At 45.8% G+C, this 15,231-nt stretch overlaps 1 protein-coding gene across 6 annotated transcripts in view; it reads right to left on the bottom strand.

The window, feature by feature from the left end:
* The window catches only part of UBA3 (ubiquitin like modifier activating enzyme 3), a 1,318,404-nt gene that overhangs the window by 1,203,801 nt on the left and 99,372 nt on the right, over positions 1-15,231 (bottom strand). The window contains exon 3 of one of the 6 annotated variants that reach the window (XM_069643807.1): positions 14,469-15,129. The exons of the other annotated variants lie outside the window; for them this stretch is intronic. The gene's annotated coding sequence lies outside the window, so the exon portion shown is untranslated. The remainder of the gene's footprint in view (positions 1-14,468; positions 15,130-15,231) is intronic. 6 annotated transcript variants of the gene reach the window in all.

Here is a 15,231-nt window from a genome sequence, read left to right on the forward strand (position 1 = left end):
TCCCCCCTTGGGTGCACAGGTTGAGTGACTCAGCAAGGGCTATGTCACTTGTTGGCAACGGATGTGGTGGGGAGTAGATGTGTTCGGAGGATCGGTCCCCTCCGGCCCGCTACGCCGAGGTGTTGCTGTAGACGCTAGGTTGAAGGCTAGATGTAGTGCCTTTCTTAAATGCATCTTTTGCTTTGGTCATTTGGGTTTGCTGGTTTGAAGAGGCTGTTATTCCCCTAACACCGGGAATTGCTGCTATGTGGCGAGTGTGCGTTTGAAAGGCAATTTTATGCCTTGCTACATGTGGCGCTCTTATTTGCGCCACTCGCTAACCTGCTCAACATTCTTTCTAGCTCATACTTTACAGCTCCCAGGTGCACCACTGATTCTTCCTGCTGGGATTTGCCTACGTGTTCACTAGATTTTCTCTCATGTGTGCGACTAATCTGCCCTCTCTGGAGTTTTGGTCCCTGGTTTCTAATGCAATTAGTGCCCCCACCTACCAGTTGCCCAATGTCATTTGCATGACTGGCTCCTAGATACTGCTCCTTGACCTCTTAGCATTCTGCGTTGTTACTAAGGACATTGCCAGGACTTTTCCCCCTCTCTGGAATGCCTACTATGTATTTGACTTGCAAACTATGGCACCAACCATCTTGTTACGCAGTGGTGCATGCTCACTAGGTCTTCCCCCCACTCATCTAGGACCTACTGTCACATGCACTCAGCCGTGGCGCTAACTGGATAGATGGAGGCTTCACCACCATTGGTGCCAGTCTAATCTTTAACCAAGATGGCAGCCGCCAGTTCCTACATAACCATTACATGGCAGTCGGCGCGTTGCAACCCATGCATCTCGCTACTCTGGTGAGACACTGCTGTGGAGTTTCTTCGCTCCCATTATGCTTTCTTGCTTTAGCCCCATGGCTTCTTGTAGAGCCTGCGTCACACTTTCTCTCCCGTTCTACACACAGAGTCTTCCAGCATTTCTGCTCTCCGCTGCGCTGCAGAGTGAGTCAGAGTGGGTCAGTGTCAGTCTCTCTCACTCATACAGCTTATTGCCGGATCCCGCTCTGGCTCTCCTGGCTGCCGGCTTCCTCCTGTTACTTTCCTCACGTCTAGACTCTCGCTTGCCCTCCCCAGCTGGGTTCCTCCGTTTGCTCATTGCTGCCTGGATCTTCAGAAGTCCTGCCTGGTTCTACTGCAGTTTACTGGTTTCTCCCTTCCACCTTCAGCCCTGTGTTGCTTCCGGATGCCAGTGCTTCCTCCAACTTCCACAAGACACTGCAGCCGACTAGACCGTGCCACGCCCCAGGGGTTTTTTCTGCCTCTCCAGGCTTTTTCCCGTACTTGGCTGCTTCGGGGCAAGGGGCCACTTGCCCGCCAGTCTAATAAGGCTGGCACAGTGGCTTCCCTCCGAGGTAGGCCATACCTCTACCAGAAAAAGGCAGCTACTGGCAGAAGAAAGGGACGGAAGAAGGAGATCAACACCAGCTCAGAAGATTTAGGTGAGGAAGGAAGGATACTCTCCGATTTGAGTGACGAAACAGACAGGGCTGACACCAACCACTGCCCGTCTCCACAAACAATTGAGCAGTCAATCTGCACAATCTTCTCACGCAGCCCAAACCATCCTTGTGAGGGTTTGCACGGAGGGCAGCACGAGAACGCAGTGCTCAATGTGCAGCTCTACCCAACCGGTGTACCCTTTAACACAGTTACCAGCCATGACAGCCCAACAGGTATTTCTACAAACTTAAACCATTGTAAGAGTATTGATAAATAGCTCGAACTAAATAATGGTACTTAACTTGGTTGGTTGAGCAGCAAAGAGAATGAAGGCCTAACTCAGAGTGGCTTTACTCCATGGGACTGTGGCGTAGTTGTGGCGAAGGTGCTTTCCTTCAGCCTCTATCTTGGATTGATTTACTAAAACATTTGCTCTTGTTCACGAAAAGTTGTGTTTAAACATTTTAATTTCTTTACTGCTGGTTGAAGTAAAGAAGAATACAATGTATAACACTATCTTCTGTGTCTCTTAATAGATTAGAACCCCCCCCCTCATAAGGGAGATTTAGCTATTGTGTTTTATCTAAACTCTGCATAGTGCCATTACAATTGGTGCATACGCAATCTAAACGGCTCCGCACAATTAGAACTTCACCGGCATTTGAACAGTAAAACATGATGTTTTTCAGAAATATCATAGGTTATGTTTTTCCGCATTTATTATAAAATCCATTTCCATCCAAGGTGGATTCAAATCTATTACATACAGTATCCGATCTGATCGCTATTATAACAAGGGTAAACGCAAAGACGGGCCAGTGGGTTACATTGCAAAGGGGGAGATAATGCAACTATCTGAGATGTACACGTGGTCTGTTGGAGCAGGAGGAGTCTTTCCCTTACCTCTATTGCTGGAGGCAGTACAGAGCCCCGAGGGACTTCCTAATCCGACTTGCAGCGCAGAGCGCTGCGCGGAGTAGCAAGTAGTGTGACAAGTAGTCGGAGGTCTAGTCCGTTGGAGGGTCGGTGGACTGAGGTCCGACTCCTAGACCATTCACAGCTTATACCGCTTAGAGACAATGTAAGCGACATTATAAAGTCCATCTATTAAATATGCCAGGTAAAGCTCCATGCAAACCAAGAAATTCTAATATATAAAAATGTAACCCGTATGGGAAGCCAAATGGCTATAAAAAGGGCTCCACCCGCATTCCCTGTGGCGATTAACACCCAGAGAGAAGAGGAAACGCCTGTTCGCATACTCCTGTTCAGCCGGCATCAGTTAATGGTAGAATTACAGCGTATTTGCCACCATGCACTGAAGCGAGCGTAGAAACGCACAAAACCAGAAATATTCCGAGCAGCTGTAATGAGCAGTTTATCAGCGCCCCAGCAGCAGGATAATACCAACTCTTTCCTTGGAGATATTGATAACTGTTTGTTGCAGTTGTGCTATTCATTGAGACAGCGCACAGGTTCAATGAGTAACTTGAGTTTAGCGAAGGGCATACAGGTGGAGTGGGAAGCCCTCCCAATTGTAATTCGATACCAACTCTAAAGGACTACTCCCAGCAACATTTGTCTCCCACTCCTAATTTGTGTACAGAGTCGGCCCCCTGCGTAGAAATAGCAAGCGATGCAGGTACAAGAAGCCGCAACTACATTTAGCAGCTTAGATAATGCAGCCAAAACAGATTTGGCAGCTAATAATGAGAAGCTGCATATCGCCGTACACATACTGCTAAATCTTTATGGGCGTATTCACAAGGATTCGTTGAAACAAGGGGAGGCAAGTAGCTGCCTGCAAGATTCAGTGAATCAAAAATACAATCTCAATGACACTCACCAGACTATAAAAGGACAACCAGGGCAGAAGTCAGAAAGTGCATTGATTTTAAGGAGGCACACAAGGAGATGAGATTGCACCGAACATTACGGAGCATCTGCTTTCCCCACTGAATTATCCCATGCGAAGAGGCACGTCGGACATAAATGACAGCAACATGTGGTGAATGCAGCATCCAGTGAAGTGATACGCACCCATAAAGTCATCCTTTAAACTCCACGATAGTGTTGGAGGCACAGGTTAGAATCAAGACAAAAAAAGCCAGGAAAAGAGAAACACAACATAAGAAACAAGCACAGCAAAGAGTGGGAACCTTGACTAGTCAGCTAATGAAGGACAAACCAGATAGCAATGCGAATGAGTGCGAAGTTGCTATAAATGGAAACTTAAGTTCCCTGTTGCAAGCTGCCCAAGACCTCCCCCCAACCCCCCAAAAAAAAAAAAGAAGTCTGTATGGAGACCTGCTTGGAGAGAACAGCGTCAGTGGGTCTAACTGGACAAAATTACATCCCAGGAAAAATGCTCATACTAGTTTATTAGACTGCTGTGTACCGTCAATTAATGGAAAGCTGTCAAAAAATGGCAACAAGAAAAACATATATCAAGCCCATCTCTTAAGACCATTTCTCAAAATCCCCTCTCTATGTATTCTAAATTCAAGTGACTGATTTTATTGACCATTGGGAGAGGCATATGTGATGTGTCTAGAGTACACTGCTGTCTGCTAGAAACGGCACCATTGATTAGAGCACAGCAAAACAATTTTCCTACCTTGGGTTTGAATTAGACCAGGAAATACAAGTGAAGGCTATTAATGTCTGTTGTACACACCAAGGCTCCTACAGGGACAACCGATTTAAACCTTTCCCCCCCCCCCAAGGTGATCTCACATGATCACCCTCACTTTGACAACATTAAAAGCTGGAATTGGTTGAAAAGTGTACTACCGAACATGGGGAGCTCATTGGACTGAATTTGTAGAGCATTGTTAGACGAGCACCAGCTCTTACACCAGTTTCAGACAAGATTCCGGCCCGGATTTCAATAACAAGGCTTCTGGATCCATTACATTTCTGGGCTGGGAACAAGCAGGGTCCCCGTCTCTACGTCACCTATGTTGATCAGCGTTTGATCAGGTGGATCATGAGACGCAATGGAAGAAAACAAGAATGGGTTGCATACTTGGTTACTACAAGTCGTCACTGCACTACACACTATACAACAGCCAGAATACGGTTAGGCAATGGAGTGACATTAGAGACAATGGCTATAAATGGGGGAGTCATGCAAGGAATGTGGGCTGGCTCCCCTGCTTGTAATCTATACATAGCTGACTGACCAGCACAGTTGGTATCAAAAGCCAAGTGACCACCTAAAGTAGGTTGCACTCCAAGTGTTGCTATGTTATACGCTGACAATCTAGTTCTATTTAACCAGACCTTCTCTGTAATGAAGGCAATGTTAAATGAACTAGATAGTTATGCTTGTGACAATGACCTAACTGCAAATCTGAGTAAAACAAGAGTAATGCTGGTAACTACAAAAAAGTGAAAAGGCCAGCAATTATTACCACTCTGGGGAAAATTGAATACAAGAACACCTACCGGTATTTGGCTTTAGATATGTCCAATCACAAAAGAACAAGTTACTCTCTTACCTGGTAACGTTCTTTCGATGGGATGGTCCGACGACGTATTCCATATCTATGACAGTAATCAGCACAGCTGTGGTGATTACTGTCATAGATATGGAATACGTCGGAGGACCCAATCCCTCGAAACTATGATACTATTAAAGAGACGAAAATCAGGAAACCCAAGCAACCAACTGTCCTGGCTCGTAGCTTCACTGATCAATATGCAGGCTACTCATACAAAGCATAACAGCATTGTACATACAATGGTTCTGCCCAACAATATTGAATGGCCTAGAAGCCTTAGTAATGAGGTACTTGGGATGGCTAAATAAGCTTGAAGGCTATTTCTAGCGCAATATTCTGGGTTTATCAAAGTCTGCTCCAATGAAATGCTTGCGTCTGGAACTGAGCATAATCTCTCAGAGGCCTAGCATTGAAGAAGAGGGTAATTATTTCTTAAAATCGAGAATTACGCCCAAATGCCCGTTAGCTAAAATTGGTGAGAATTATGGAGGGGGAGCCACTTGTCAAGGGTTACAATTTGACGATAAAAAGAAATAATTAAAAAAAAAAAAAGTATTAGTTGACGATATGGAGTGGACACTGGATTTTGCATGAGGCTGGATGCCCTGAAGGGGGCCTTTGAGAAGATTAAATAGATGGGACTGGAGAAGTAACTATGACCAAGTATCCAAACAGCGCAATTATGTGGCCACTGCTACGGTCATTCATCTCTACAAGAAATCTCTGCCAGATGTGGGCAATGCAATAGATACGGCAGTCTGCAAATTTCGTTTCATGCTCTGGACAAACCAATTGCCCGTAATATCAATTTGTGGTGCTAAATGGCAGATACCTCTGAAGGAAAGATCTTGCTGAATATACAGACTTCCTGGTAAAAGTGAGACAGCTACACACGTGCTGACTGCATGTAAAAAATTAGCTATCCATTATATGAATATTTAGGCAATTTGGTCCATGATTATGACTCGATTAAAACAAAAGCCCACTGGAACGATTCTCTAAATACAGAGTCTACCTCAATGCACATAGCACTATCACCTTTGGATTTATGTTATGGAATGCCTCCAATATTACAAAGAATGCATTGTTAATAAGTGATTTCCATTTTGTTTGTATGATTTTATTGGGAAGCATGCTGATCAACTTTATTACATTTGGATCGATTATACGGAATGCTATTGATCTTATTAAGAATGTCTTTTTAATAATTAAGTGTATTGCTTTGAGTGTATGATTAGATCAGATAGTACACTGATAATTGATTTAAATGGCTTTAAAAAACAAAAAAGGATACAGTGGCTCAGTATCTGCTTACAATTAGGACATGGAATTCCAGAGGTCACAGCACTTTGTGTAAATTAAATGAATTTGTACGTAAACAGGAAGTAGTCTGTATCTAGGAACATTGGCTCACCTCCCCAATTTGCTCCAAAGAAATAAGCTAGGGCTGCCAGCAACGGGGAGGGGGGCGGGGGGGGAGGTTTTTCTTTTCACTGTTTAAGTTGGGGTTAGGTGTAACCGATGTGGAAACTAAAATCCCAAATTTTCTGGCGGTGAAATTTGCTTGAGAGATCAGTGTTCTACTAATTAACGTTTATTGGCACAAGGGCGTTTCTCCCTTGGGAGACCTTCTGATACAGATGTCTGAATTTGGAAGACTGGCCGAGTCAGGCCATGTGGTCATTGTGGGTGATTTCAATTCAAATTGTCCTCAGAAGGAAATTCGGAGTATTGAGAAATGTTTGCCTTTAATTGAAAAGTCTGTGCGGTGGGTGGGAATATTGCAATGGGTTGAAATGGATGAATCATAAATGTTTGAGATTATTCACACTAAATAGTTCTGTTAATAGCGACATAATAGGGAAACCTACTTGGTCTAGAGCAGCGGTACTCAAACTGTGGGGCACAACCCCTCCCTCCCCAGGTGACCACGGCCTTCTGTCCAAGGGGTCACGCACACAGAGTCTGAAAAGAAAAATAGACTTTTGGGCGGGGGGAGGTAAGGGGGTTCAGTCTAGAATCTAGAGCCCAATATGCGCATTTATAAAAAAACAAACAAAACCAAACATTTGGTCGTCTATCTCTGTTACAATAGCCAAGATGAACCATTACCAGTGCTCTATCACAAAGGGTAGATTTTAGATTTTTCAGGAGTGACACGAGGCTAAACTGCCACTTGAAATACACTGCCCTGCAGGCCTTTTAGGCCTATGCAGGGCAGTGGGACATGGTGTAGGACCAGTTATGGATTTGCAGCAGCCTGCCCTCCCTTGCACAGCTCTAATTCTTACTACCCTGTGACCTCATACTACTCTGGACAAATCTCTATAAAACCATCTGAACATTTCAATAGAACAAAACACCCAACCATTCTGGTGATTCGGGGAATAATGCTTGCAAATTAGCTCCGATTATTTCTTGGTCAAATTTACCACTTTTTGTAACCTAACAGAGCAGGTTTTACTGGCAGATTTTTTTTTTCACTTTTGGATTGTGAATTTCATTGAGGCTGGTGGTAATTGACTTTTTTAATAAATGTTTTGGTTTGTCTTTCAAACCTTTCATCTTGTCTGATTATCATGACTGTCACTATATGTATTTCGCTAGATTTGTTCAAATCGTTTTTGCAGTGCACCCGTTGTTGCGTGTCGGGACATGTGATTTTCTTTCGTTCTTGTTTCTCAGCCCATCTGCGCGTTCTCCATGATGTTATTTCAGAACGACACTACCGCGTATAACAATTTTTTTCTCTTTTCCAGCTAAAATTAGCGCGCATCGATCTTCGGGCGAGAATGTAGTTTGATTCTGTATAAACCATCCTCTGGATATATTTCTTTTCTCGCTTAGAGCTAGGCATAACATAATGTGTTGCAAGCTTTCAATTGACTCCCCGTCGCCACAAAACCTGCAGAATGTTTCATTGGCTGTGATTGTTTTACTGGCAGCCATTACTTCACGTGTGGGGAGCGTGTTCAGTCTCATTCTCTTAAAGGTGTCTCTGATTTTCGATGAAGGAAATTACTTTTAAGTACTCTGGTAATTTGTTGATTGGTCAGATGTCCAGTTTACAGGGGATATCCAGTACATGACTTGATCTCGTTAGTCTTTATCCAGTCGTTTTCTATCAATCTCTTTCGCCTTGTGAGGTCTGTTTAGGAGCTGGTCTCTGGAGATTCCTTCAGCTTCACATTTTGCTACATTTGCATTTTTTCCTAATCTCCAATGGTTCAAGCCTCCCCGTGATCTTGGATCTTAAGATTTCTATCGGTGGTGCATAAGTGTCACTCGATATCTTCCTATATAGATCCATTGTTTCCAAACGACGATGGATTGTAGTGATTGTAGAGCTAGTTCAGCTCAAATGCATGGCATGGAGAATGAAGCTGGCGAGTTTAGAACTTTCCTCCAGAACTGGCCTACTTTTAGTCAAATCGTCTTTTCGTAATCTAACAGAGCAGGTTTTACTGGCAGATGTTTTTTTCACTTTTGGATTGTGACTTTCATTGAAGCTGGTGGTAATTGACAATAGTCTCCGGCGGTATTCGTTCTACTCATGCTTTAATATGTGCAATTATGTGTAACACAATGGTGCATTAGCACTGGGAACCTTAAACACGGACAGGAGTCTATAAGAGACCTTCACTATACAAACTAGAAAGCAATTCAACTGGCATTATTAGCTCCTTTATCCACGCCTGACTTTTAGTTAAGAGCACTTTGTACCCTTGGACTTGTAGTTCTGCAATCTTCTCAACATGCCTAACATTTTTTTAGAAGGTCCAATTGTTAGTAAATTACCATAGAAGTGCTTGGATACCGAGTGTCTAAGCGCTACACAAACTGCAAAGTACAAACAGTTTTAATTGCGAACCACAAGATGCGGCTGAGACTGAGATTCCTGCAGTATTACGGTTAGCACGCACGCAACCTGAAGTGTTTGGATTCAGTAGCCCACATCGGATTCCTGATATTCCAAACCCTACTAAATAACTGTGGCAGTTTAAAAAGTATATTTAATACTGTTCTCTTTGCGTCTAAGGTTGATCATATCCAGCACACTTGTGACATACTGAAACATTCCATTCAGCCAAGTTCTAGTAATCATGGGAATTGTTTCTTAGCACACGGCGCGTTAGTGGCATTCTCAGTTTTTAGAACATAAAGGGATCTTCGAAAAAAAACAGCAGCTGTAGGCGATGTCCAGTAAAAACGACCATGCTTCCCCCATTGCCCTCCAGTGCCAATTGCAAACTGTTTGGCTTTTTACCCAATTTATTGTAAAAGTGCTTTAAAATGCAGCATTTTAACCCATTATTTTAAAATATTTCACAGGGCGGGGGGAGGGGGGTGGGGAGAGAACCCACTCAAACCTCTTGTTGATTGATTTGGGTTCCCTCACCAAGCTCGCTCGCAATGGCATATCTAGGGGAAATATGTAAACACATCCACTTACAAAATTCACCAGCTGCCACTGGCCCTGGGACTGTACTGTGACTATGGTGGGGGAAGCCCAAGGTCTGTGGTCTGGTGATTGATATGTTATTTATAATAACACTATAAACAAGTGTTTCAAGGCGCAACCAGGAAAGCGAGGGGGAACAAGGGAGGACAAGACAAACAAATTGACATAGGCCTTGTATCATTTAGAATGGGCAAGTGTGCAGGCAAGAAGTGCAGGGGAGAGGGTACCTGGAGAAGCAGCAGTGCAAGGAAGGCTGGGACTCCAATGGGAATCACAACCTGATAGAGCAAGGGAGGCCAGGCGCCAGTGCAAGAGGGTCAGCAGGCAAGTGTGGGAAGGGGGATTGGGGGGGGATCCTGTAAGACACAGAAAAACACCAATAAGAAAGTCAGCAATACGGTGCAGGAGCAAGGGAAGGTTAGCAGGGGAGAGGAAACGAGAAAGAGGGAGAGAAAAGGAGTGTCTTGAGGAGCTTATGGAACTTCAGGAGATTTGGCTCAAGGCCCAGAGAAGCAGGGAGGCATCTGCAGAGGAGAGAGATCTACCCCCCCAATCTCAGCTTGGAGAAGCGACTCACCCACTACAAGTAGACAAGCAGAGGGCTCTAGTAGGAAGGTACTTAGGAAGAAGGAGTTGGAGATCGCAAGGGCCCCGGGCCCAGAAAGCCTTGTGGACGAGGCAGAGGGTCTTGAACTTGATCCTTGCAGCCACTGGGAGCATGTGGAGGGATTTCAGGGCCGGTGAGATGTGGTCCCTGGGCTTGAGGCCAAGGGTAGGTCTTGCATTCCTGTTCTGGATGAGTTGGAGAGCAAAGTGTAGTTAGGCAGATTGAGAAAGAGGCTGTTGCAGTAGTCCAGCCTAGAGGGAACCAGGGCTCTGGAGACGGTGACCTTCTGGGGGTAGGTGAGAAAAGAGATCATCCCTCTAAGGGGGTGCAGCTGCAAATGGGCCTTTCTGGCAAGGTCTGTGAAGTGTGGAGAGAAGGAGAGAGGAGTCAAAGATGACCAAGGTTTTTTTGCCTCAAAAGAGGCTGAGGGCAGAGGGCCCAGGGAGGACAGCCAGAGTGAGAGGGCGAAAGCGGGAGCATGGGTCCCAATGAGAAGGATCTCAGTCTAACTGGCATTAAGGCAGATATCATTAGAGGCACACATGCCTGAATAGCAGATAGAGAATCATGGATGAGCAAGGAAGAGACCGACGGTAGCCTGAACGAGAGCTGTGGGACATCTGCTTAACACTGAAAGGTAGAGGAAAAGGTAGAGATCAGGAGGGCCAAAGGTGCCAGGTTGACATTGAAAAGCCAGGGGGAGAGGATATAGCCCTGGGGAACACCATATGTGGAGAGAGAAGTGGTGGAGAGGAAAGACCCAAGTTGAACCACGGAAGGTCAGTCCAAGAGGGCATCGCGGAAACAAGTGATCAGGATGTTGCAGTTCACCGCATCAAAAGCAGAGGATAGGTTGAGGATAAGCAGGACAGAAGGAGAGCTAGAGTCAAAGTTAGAGAGCGGATCTTCACAGGTGTTCAGGAGAGCAGTTTCCATGCCTCTGGTTGCTCTGAAGCCAGACTGATGGTCATGGAGACAACGAACAGCTTTGGTGTGGAGGGTTAGCTGGGAGATGGCCAACTTCTTTAGGAGTTTGCCCAGGAAAGGAGTGATCGAGATCGGGCCGAGTTTGCCGGAATGGAGGGGTCGACAGAAGGCTTTTTTTTAGAAGGGGGTGCACAAGGGAGTGCTCGAGAGGAGAGAGGAAAACTCCAGTGGAAAAGAGTGATTGCAGAAATCGGCCAAGGCTGGAGCGTGAGAACCAATGTTGTCCTTAATGGTTCCAGAGGAGCAGGGTGAATGAGACTTTTCGTAGACCGGACTTGTCTGGAAACAACATCAGGTGTAACAGGAGAGGGAGGAGGGAAGGAAAGGCAGCCAAAGAGGCCCTGAGAGAGATAGGGGGCGAGAGAGAAGAAGCAGAGTGCAGACATGAAGTCCTTGGTTTTAGTGGCAAAATGAGAGGCCAGGGATGTGCAGAGGGCCTGGGTAAGTGTAGAAGAGGAAGATACTGAAATAGGATTGGCCTGCTCCTTGCAGATTTTGAATAGTTTGGCAGTGTTGTTGGAGGCTGCAGAGATTCAGGCTTGAATATGGGCCCTCTTTTTAGAGAAGATGGAATCTGTATTGCCTTTGGAGTAGGGGGCAGGCCAGATTGTCAAAGGGTGCACCCGAAGCTCCCCATTACCGTTAAGCTACTCTGCACTTGGGTTTCAGAGTGGCCAGATTGGTGTCATACCAACAGTTGCACTTTTTGGCAGGCTTCATGCTGTTCCTCATGACAGGGGCAAGGATGTCCAGAGGGTTAGCGACAGAAAGGTGAAGGTTGGAAAGTGCTGTGTAAGTGGTGGAGAGAAAGTGGAGGCAAAGGCAGCCACTGACATTCGCTTCATAGGTCGAATGACCGCGTAGGAAGGTGGCAGTGCCGAGTGGGCCTTTGCCAAGGGGACAGGAAGCTTCAAGTGAGAAGAGAAGAAAAAAATAATAAAAGAGTGGTTGCTCCAGGAGAGAGGAGTAGTGAGAGGCCTGAGAGGGGGGATGTCTGAAGAGATGAGAGCATCCAAGGTGTGCCCCGCAAAGTGAGTCGGACCAGAGGGTAGAATGGAAAGGAACAGAGTTGCATAGGTTGTGCAAGAGCCCAGAGGAGAATGGAGAGTCCAAGTGGATGTTATCTCCAAGGAGTAGAAGCTGGGAGGTAGAGAAAAAGGAGAGAGGAAGTGCAGTCAGCCCATTCAGAGAGGAATAGGGTAACCTGGCCAGGTGGCCTGTAGAAGGTGAGCAAGGTCAGAGAGAAGCCAGACGAGACAGCCTGCAGACCAGGCATTCAAAGGAGGAAAAGGTTTGAGTGAGAAGGATGGTGGCAGGCATCCACTCAGGAAAGATCAGGGCCACTCTGCCTCCGGGCCTGTTGGGTCTGGGCTTGGAGAGGGTAGTTTAGCCCTCAGGGAGTAGTGTGTCAAAATGTGTGACAAAGCTAGCCTTAAACCAGGTCTCGCTAAAATCGAGCAGATCTAGGTCCAGGAGTTAAAGGACGTGGCAGATGTCAGAGGAGTGTTGGACAGCAGAGTTGAGAGTAGCAATGTGGAGCAGGTTACCACTTTTGAAAGACTTCCATGGAGGGGTACAGGGAAGAGAGGTACCCATTGGAAATGGCAGAGGAGCCTAAGTAGTAAAGAGTGAATAGTCTTTACAAACTTTGCAGATGACACACAACTGGTGATGGAACCGACTAGCTGTCACACTATAACAGCAGGCTCGACTCCTCTACAACTCCATTGAGGCATGGATGAAGTCCAACTGGATGTGCCTCAATGGAGGGAAAACTGAGTTTATGGTTTTCGGATACCACCAAGCAAAAGCAAGAGCTAAATTAAACCCAGTCTATGCAACCTTTAAAATCAAAAACTCTCCTGTGAAGATCTCGGACAAAGTAAAGACTCTTGGTGTCCATTTACAGGCCTCCCTAGGGGCAGATGCGCCGGTGGCATACCTCAGACTTCCCAATACTATCAAAAATTGTTAAGGCAAATTACACCTCACCTAAACCAGCATAACAGCTCTATTATTGCTATAGCTATTATACTCTCCAGGCTAGATTACGGCAATTCCCTAATGCTTGGGGCCAGCAACAAATGCATAAAACAATGCCATAAGGACAATCACTGGCAAATCAAAAAGAACACATCACCAAGGAGAGGCAAGCCCTCCATTGGCTATCTACTGAAGACCGAATTACATTCAAGTCAATGTCTTTGGTCCATCACCATTTATACGGAATTCCCCCGGAATACCTCAAAATGCAAATCAGCCCTTCCGTACCTGGTCAAACACCAAGGTCAGTAAACAGGAGGACTAGTCAAAGCTGGACACACAAATAAAGCCAATTGACTAGGTTGAGCGTTCTCTAGTAGAGCTACTGCCAAAACAGTAACTCACACTTCACCTTAGACTAGAGCCCAACTATCTGAAATTCAGAAAAAAAAATGAAAAACCGCACTGTTCAAATGAATTAACTAGGACTATGACACTGACTGCCTTTACTAATAGGTCCTGTTCCCTTTATTATTCGTCTGTGTCTTTTTGTTAGCGCCCTGATGCTGCGGGCTGCGGCACACTATAAACAAATAAATATAGGGAGGCAGAGGAGCCAAATAGGTAGTGGATGGCAAGGGAGCCAGAGAGATGGAAGCCGAGGGTGGCAAGGGAGCCAGAGGAGAGGGAAATGGCAAGGGAGCCATAGAGTTGTAGGACGGAGGTGACTGAGGGGTGTTGAGATGGATTTCTAAACTCTGACCTGGTGGACAGAAGTTTAGAAGGCCACCCTAGTTTAGTGGAACAGGGGAACCTTCTAGACAAGGCAGACCAATCAAGGTAGCTTTGCGGCAGTCAAGACCAAGTCTCAGGAGGTGTGAGAGTTATCAGAAGCCCACAATGAGCACATATAGTAACGAACCACAGATTACTCTTAGACAGGTGTATATCAAAAATACATATACATTACTTATACCTTATAATCAAACACGAATAACCACAGTAACGAGGAACAATTACCACACAATCTTATCACTAAATTACATATATAGACATTGCTTTTAGCCTAATGAAAGATGGGGGGAAACATCCACAACCTGTAAGAGAAGGGGGTCAACACAAGTATTGCATTCGGCTATCTTCAGAATCCAAACCCTAACTTAAGCAGTCCAACCCTACGAAGTGGGGAGCCTTGCGCTCAAACGTACAGCAGTGCGTTAACAACGCGTGGTCGTGAACAAGCGCAAAAATGGTACCTCTTCAGGGGGCTGCAGCAGTTCAGAAGGGGATCGAGGTGAAGAATAAGGTCCCTTTATTCGAATAGGGTCTACCCATGCAAGTGGAGCGAGTTTCGAAGTTCTGGAATAGCTAGGGAGCGCAGGCTAGTCCAACCAAGTGAGGACTGGTAAGTGAAGCAAGTACTCACCGCCCCTCGGCAGAAGTCAGGCCAAACCTTGCGAGTTTAGTTGAGGTTGCTTGTAGGTTCAAGCTTTGCAGTTTCTCAGTGGTCCGGCTTTCAGCGGCTATGGTAAAGGACGATCGTCTGTGACTAGACAGCTTTTTCTCAGCTCACGAAGAATAGAGGAAGACAATTCCAATGCAGCAGGCTTCAGGACAGAGGAGGGCAGATGAGCAAAGCACCTACAGTGACCGCCACCACAACGTAGTGACGTAGGAATCCCAAAGGCTTGGGGTCTGGTGCACTCTTTTTTAGCTACCCAGAGGAGCTAGGACTACGAAATTTGGCAGGAGAGGGCCGAGGACCACAAACGATCGATTCCCTGTCAACTCGGGACAGCAGCGCTCTTATGCGATCCCCTAGGTTAGAACTGGTCAGTTCACTGTACGGCCAGGAACACTTCAGAAGGCTTTTTTAGTGGGTAATCAGCAGGTGCCGAGAGTAGTTCCCACTACAAAGCGTCGAAGCAGCCTTCAGGATCGATGACAAAAGCAGGCGTCTGACAGGAAAACAGAAGGCTCAGGGTGCCAAACCTCCCAGTTAGTCTACGGCGTTTCCACAGGTATGCTTCAGAGTTTCAGGATACTTGGCTCCTTCTGTAGTTCGGAGTGAACTTCAGTTTATCGACCTGGAATGGATGCAGAAGCCGTTATAATTATAATTGGGTTATTTATAACATGCTTAATACCAAAGAGATTTCCAAGCAAAGACCCGGGAATCGACCTGGTGT

The sequence above is a fragment of the Ambystoma mexicanum genome, chromosome 2p, assembly GCF_040938575.1.
Source record: "Ambystoma mexicanum isolate Mex_15411 chromosome 2p, UKY_AmexF1_1, whole genome shotgun sequence".
Taxonomy (NCBI): Eukaryota; Metazoa; Chordata; class Amphibia; order Caudata; family Ambystomatidae; genus Ambystoma; species Ambystoma mexicanum.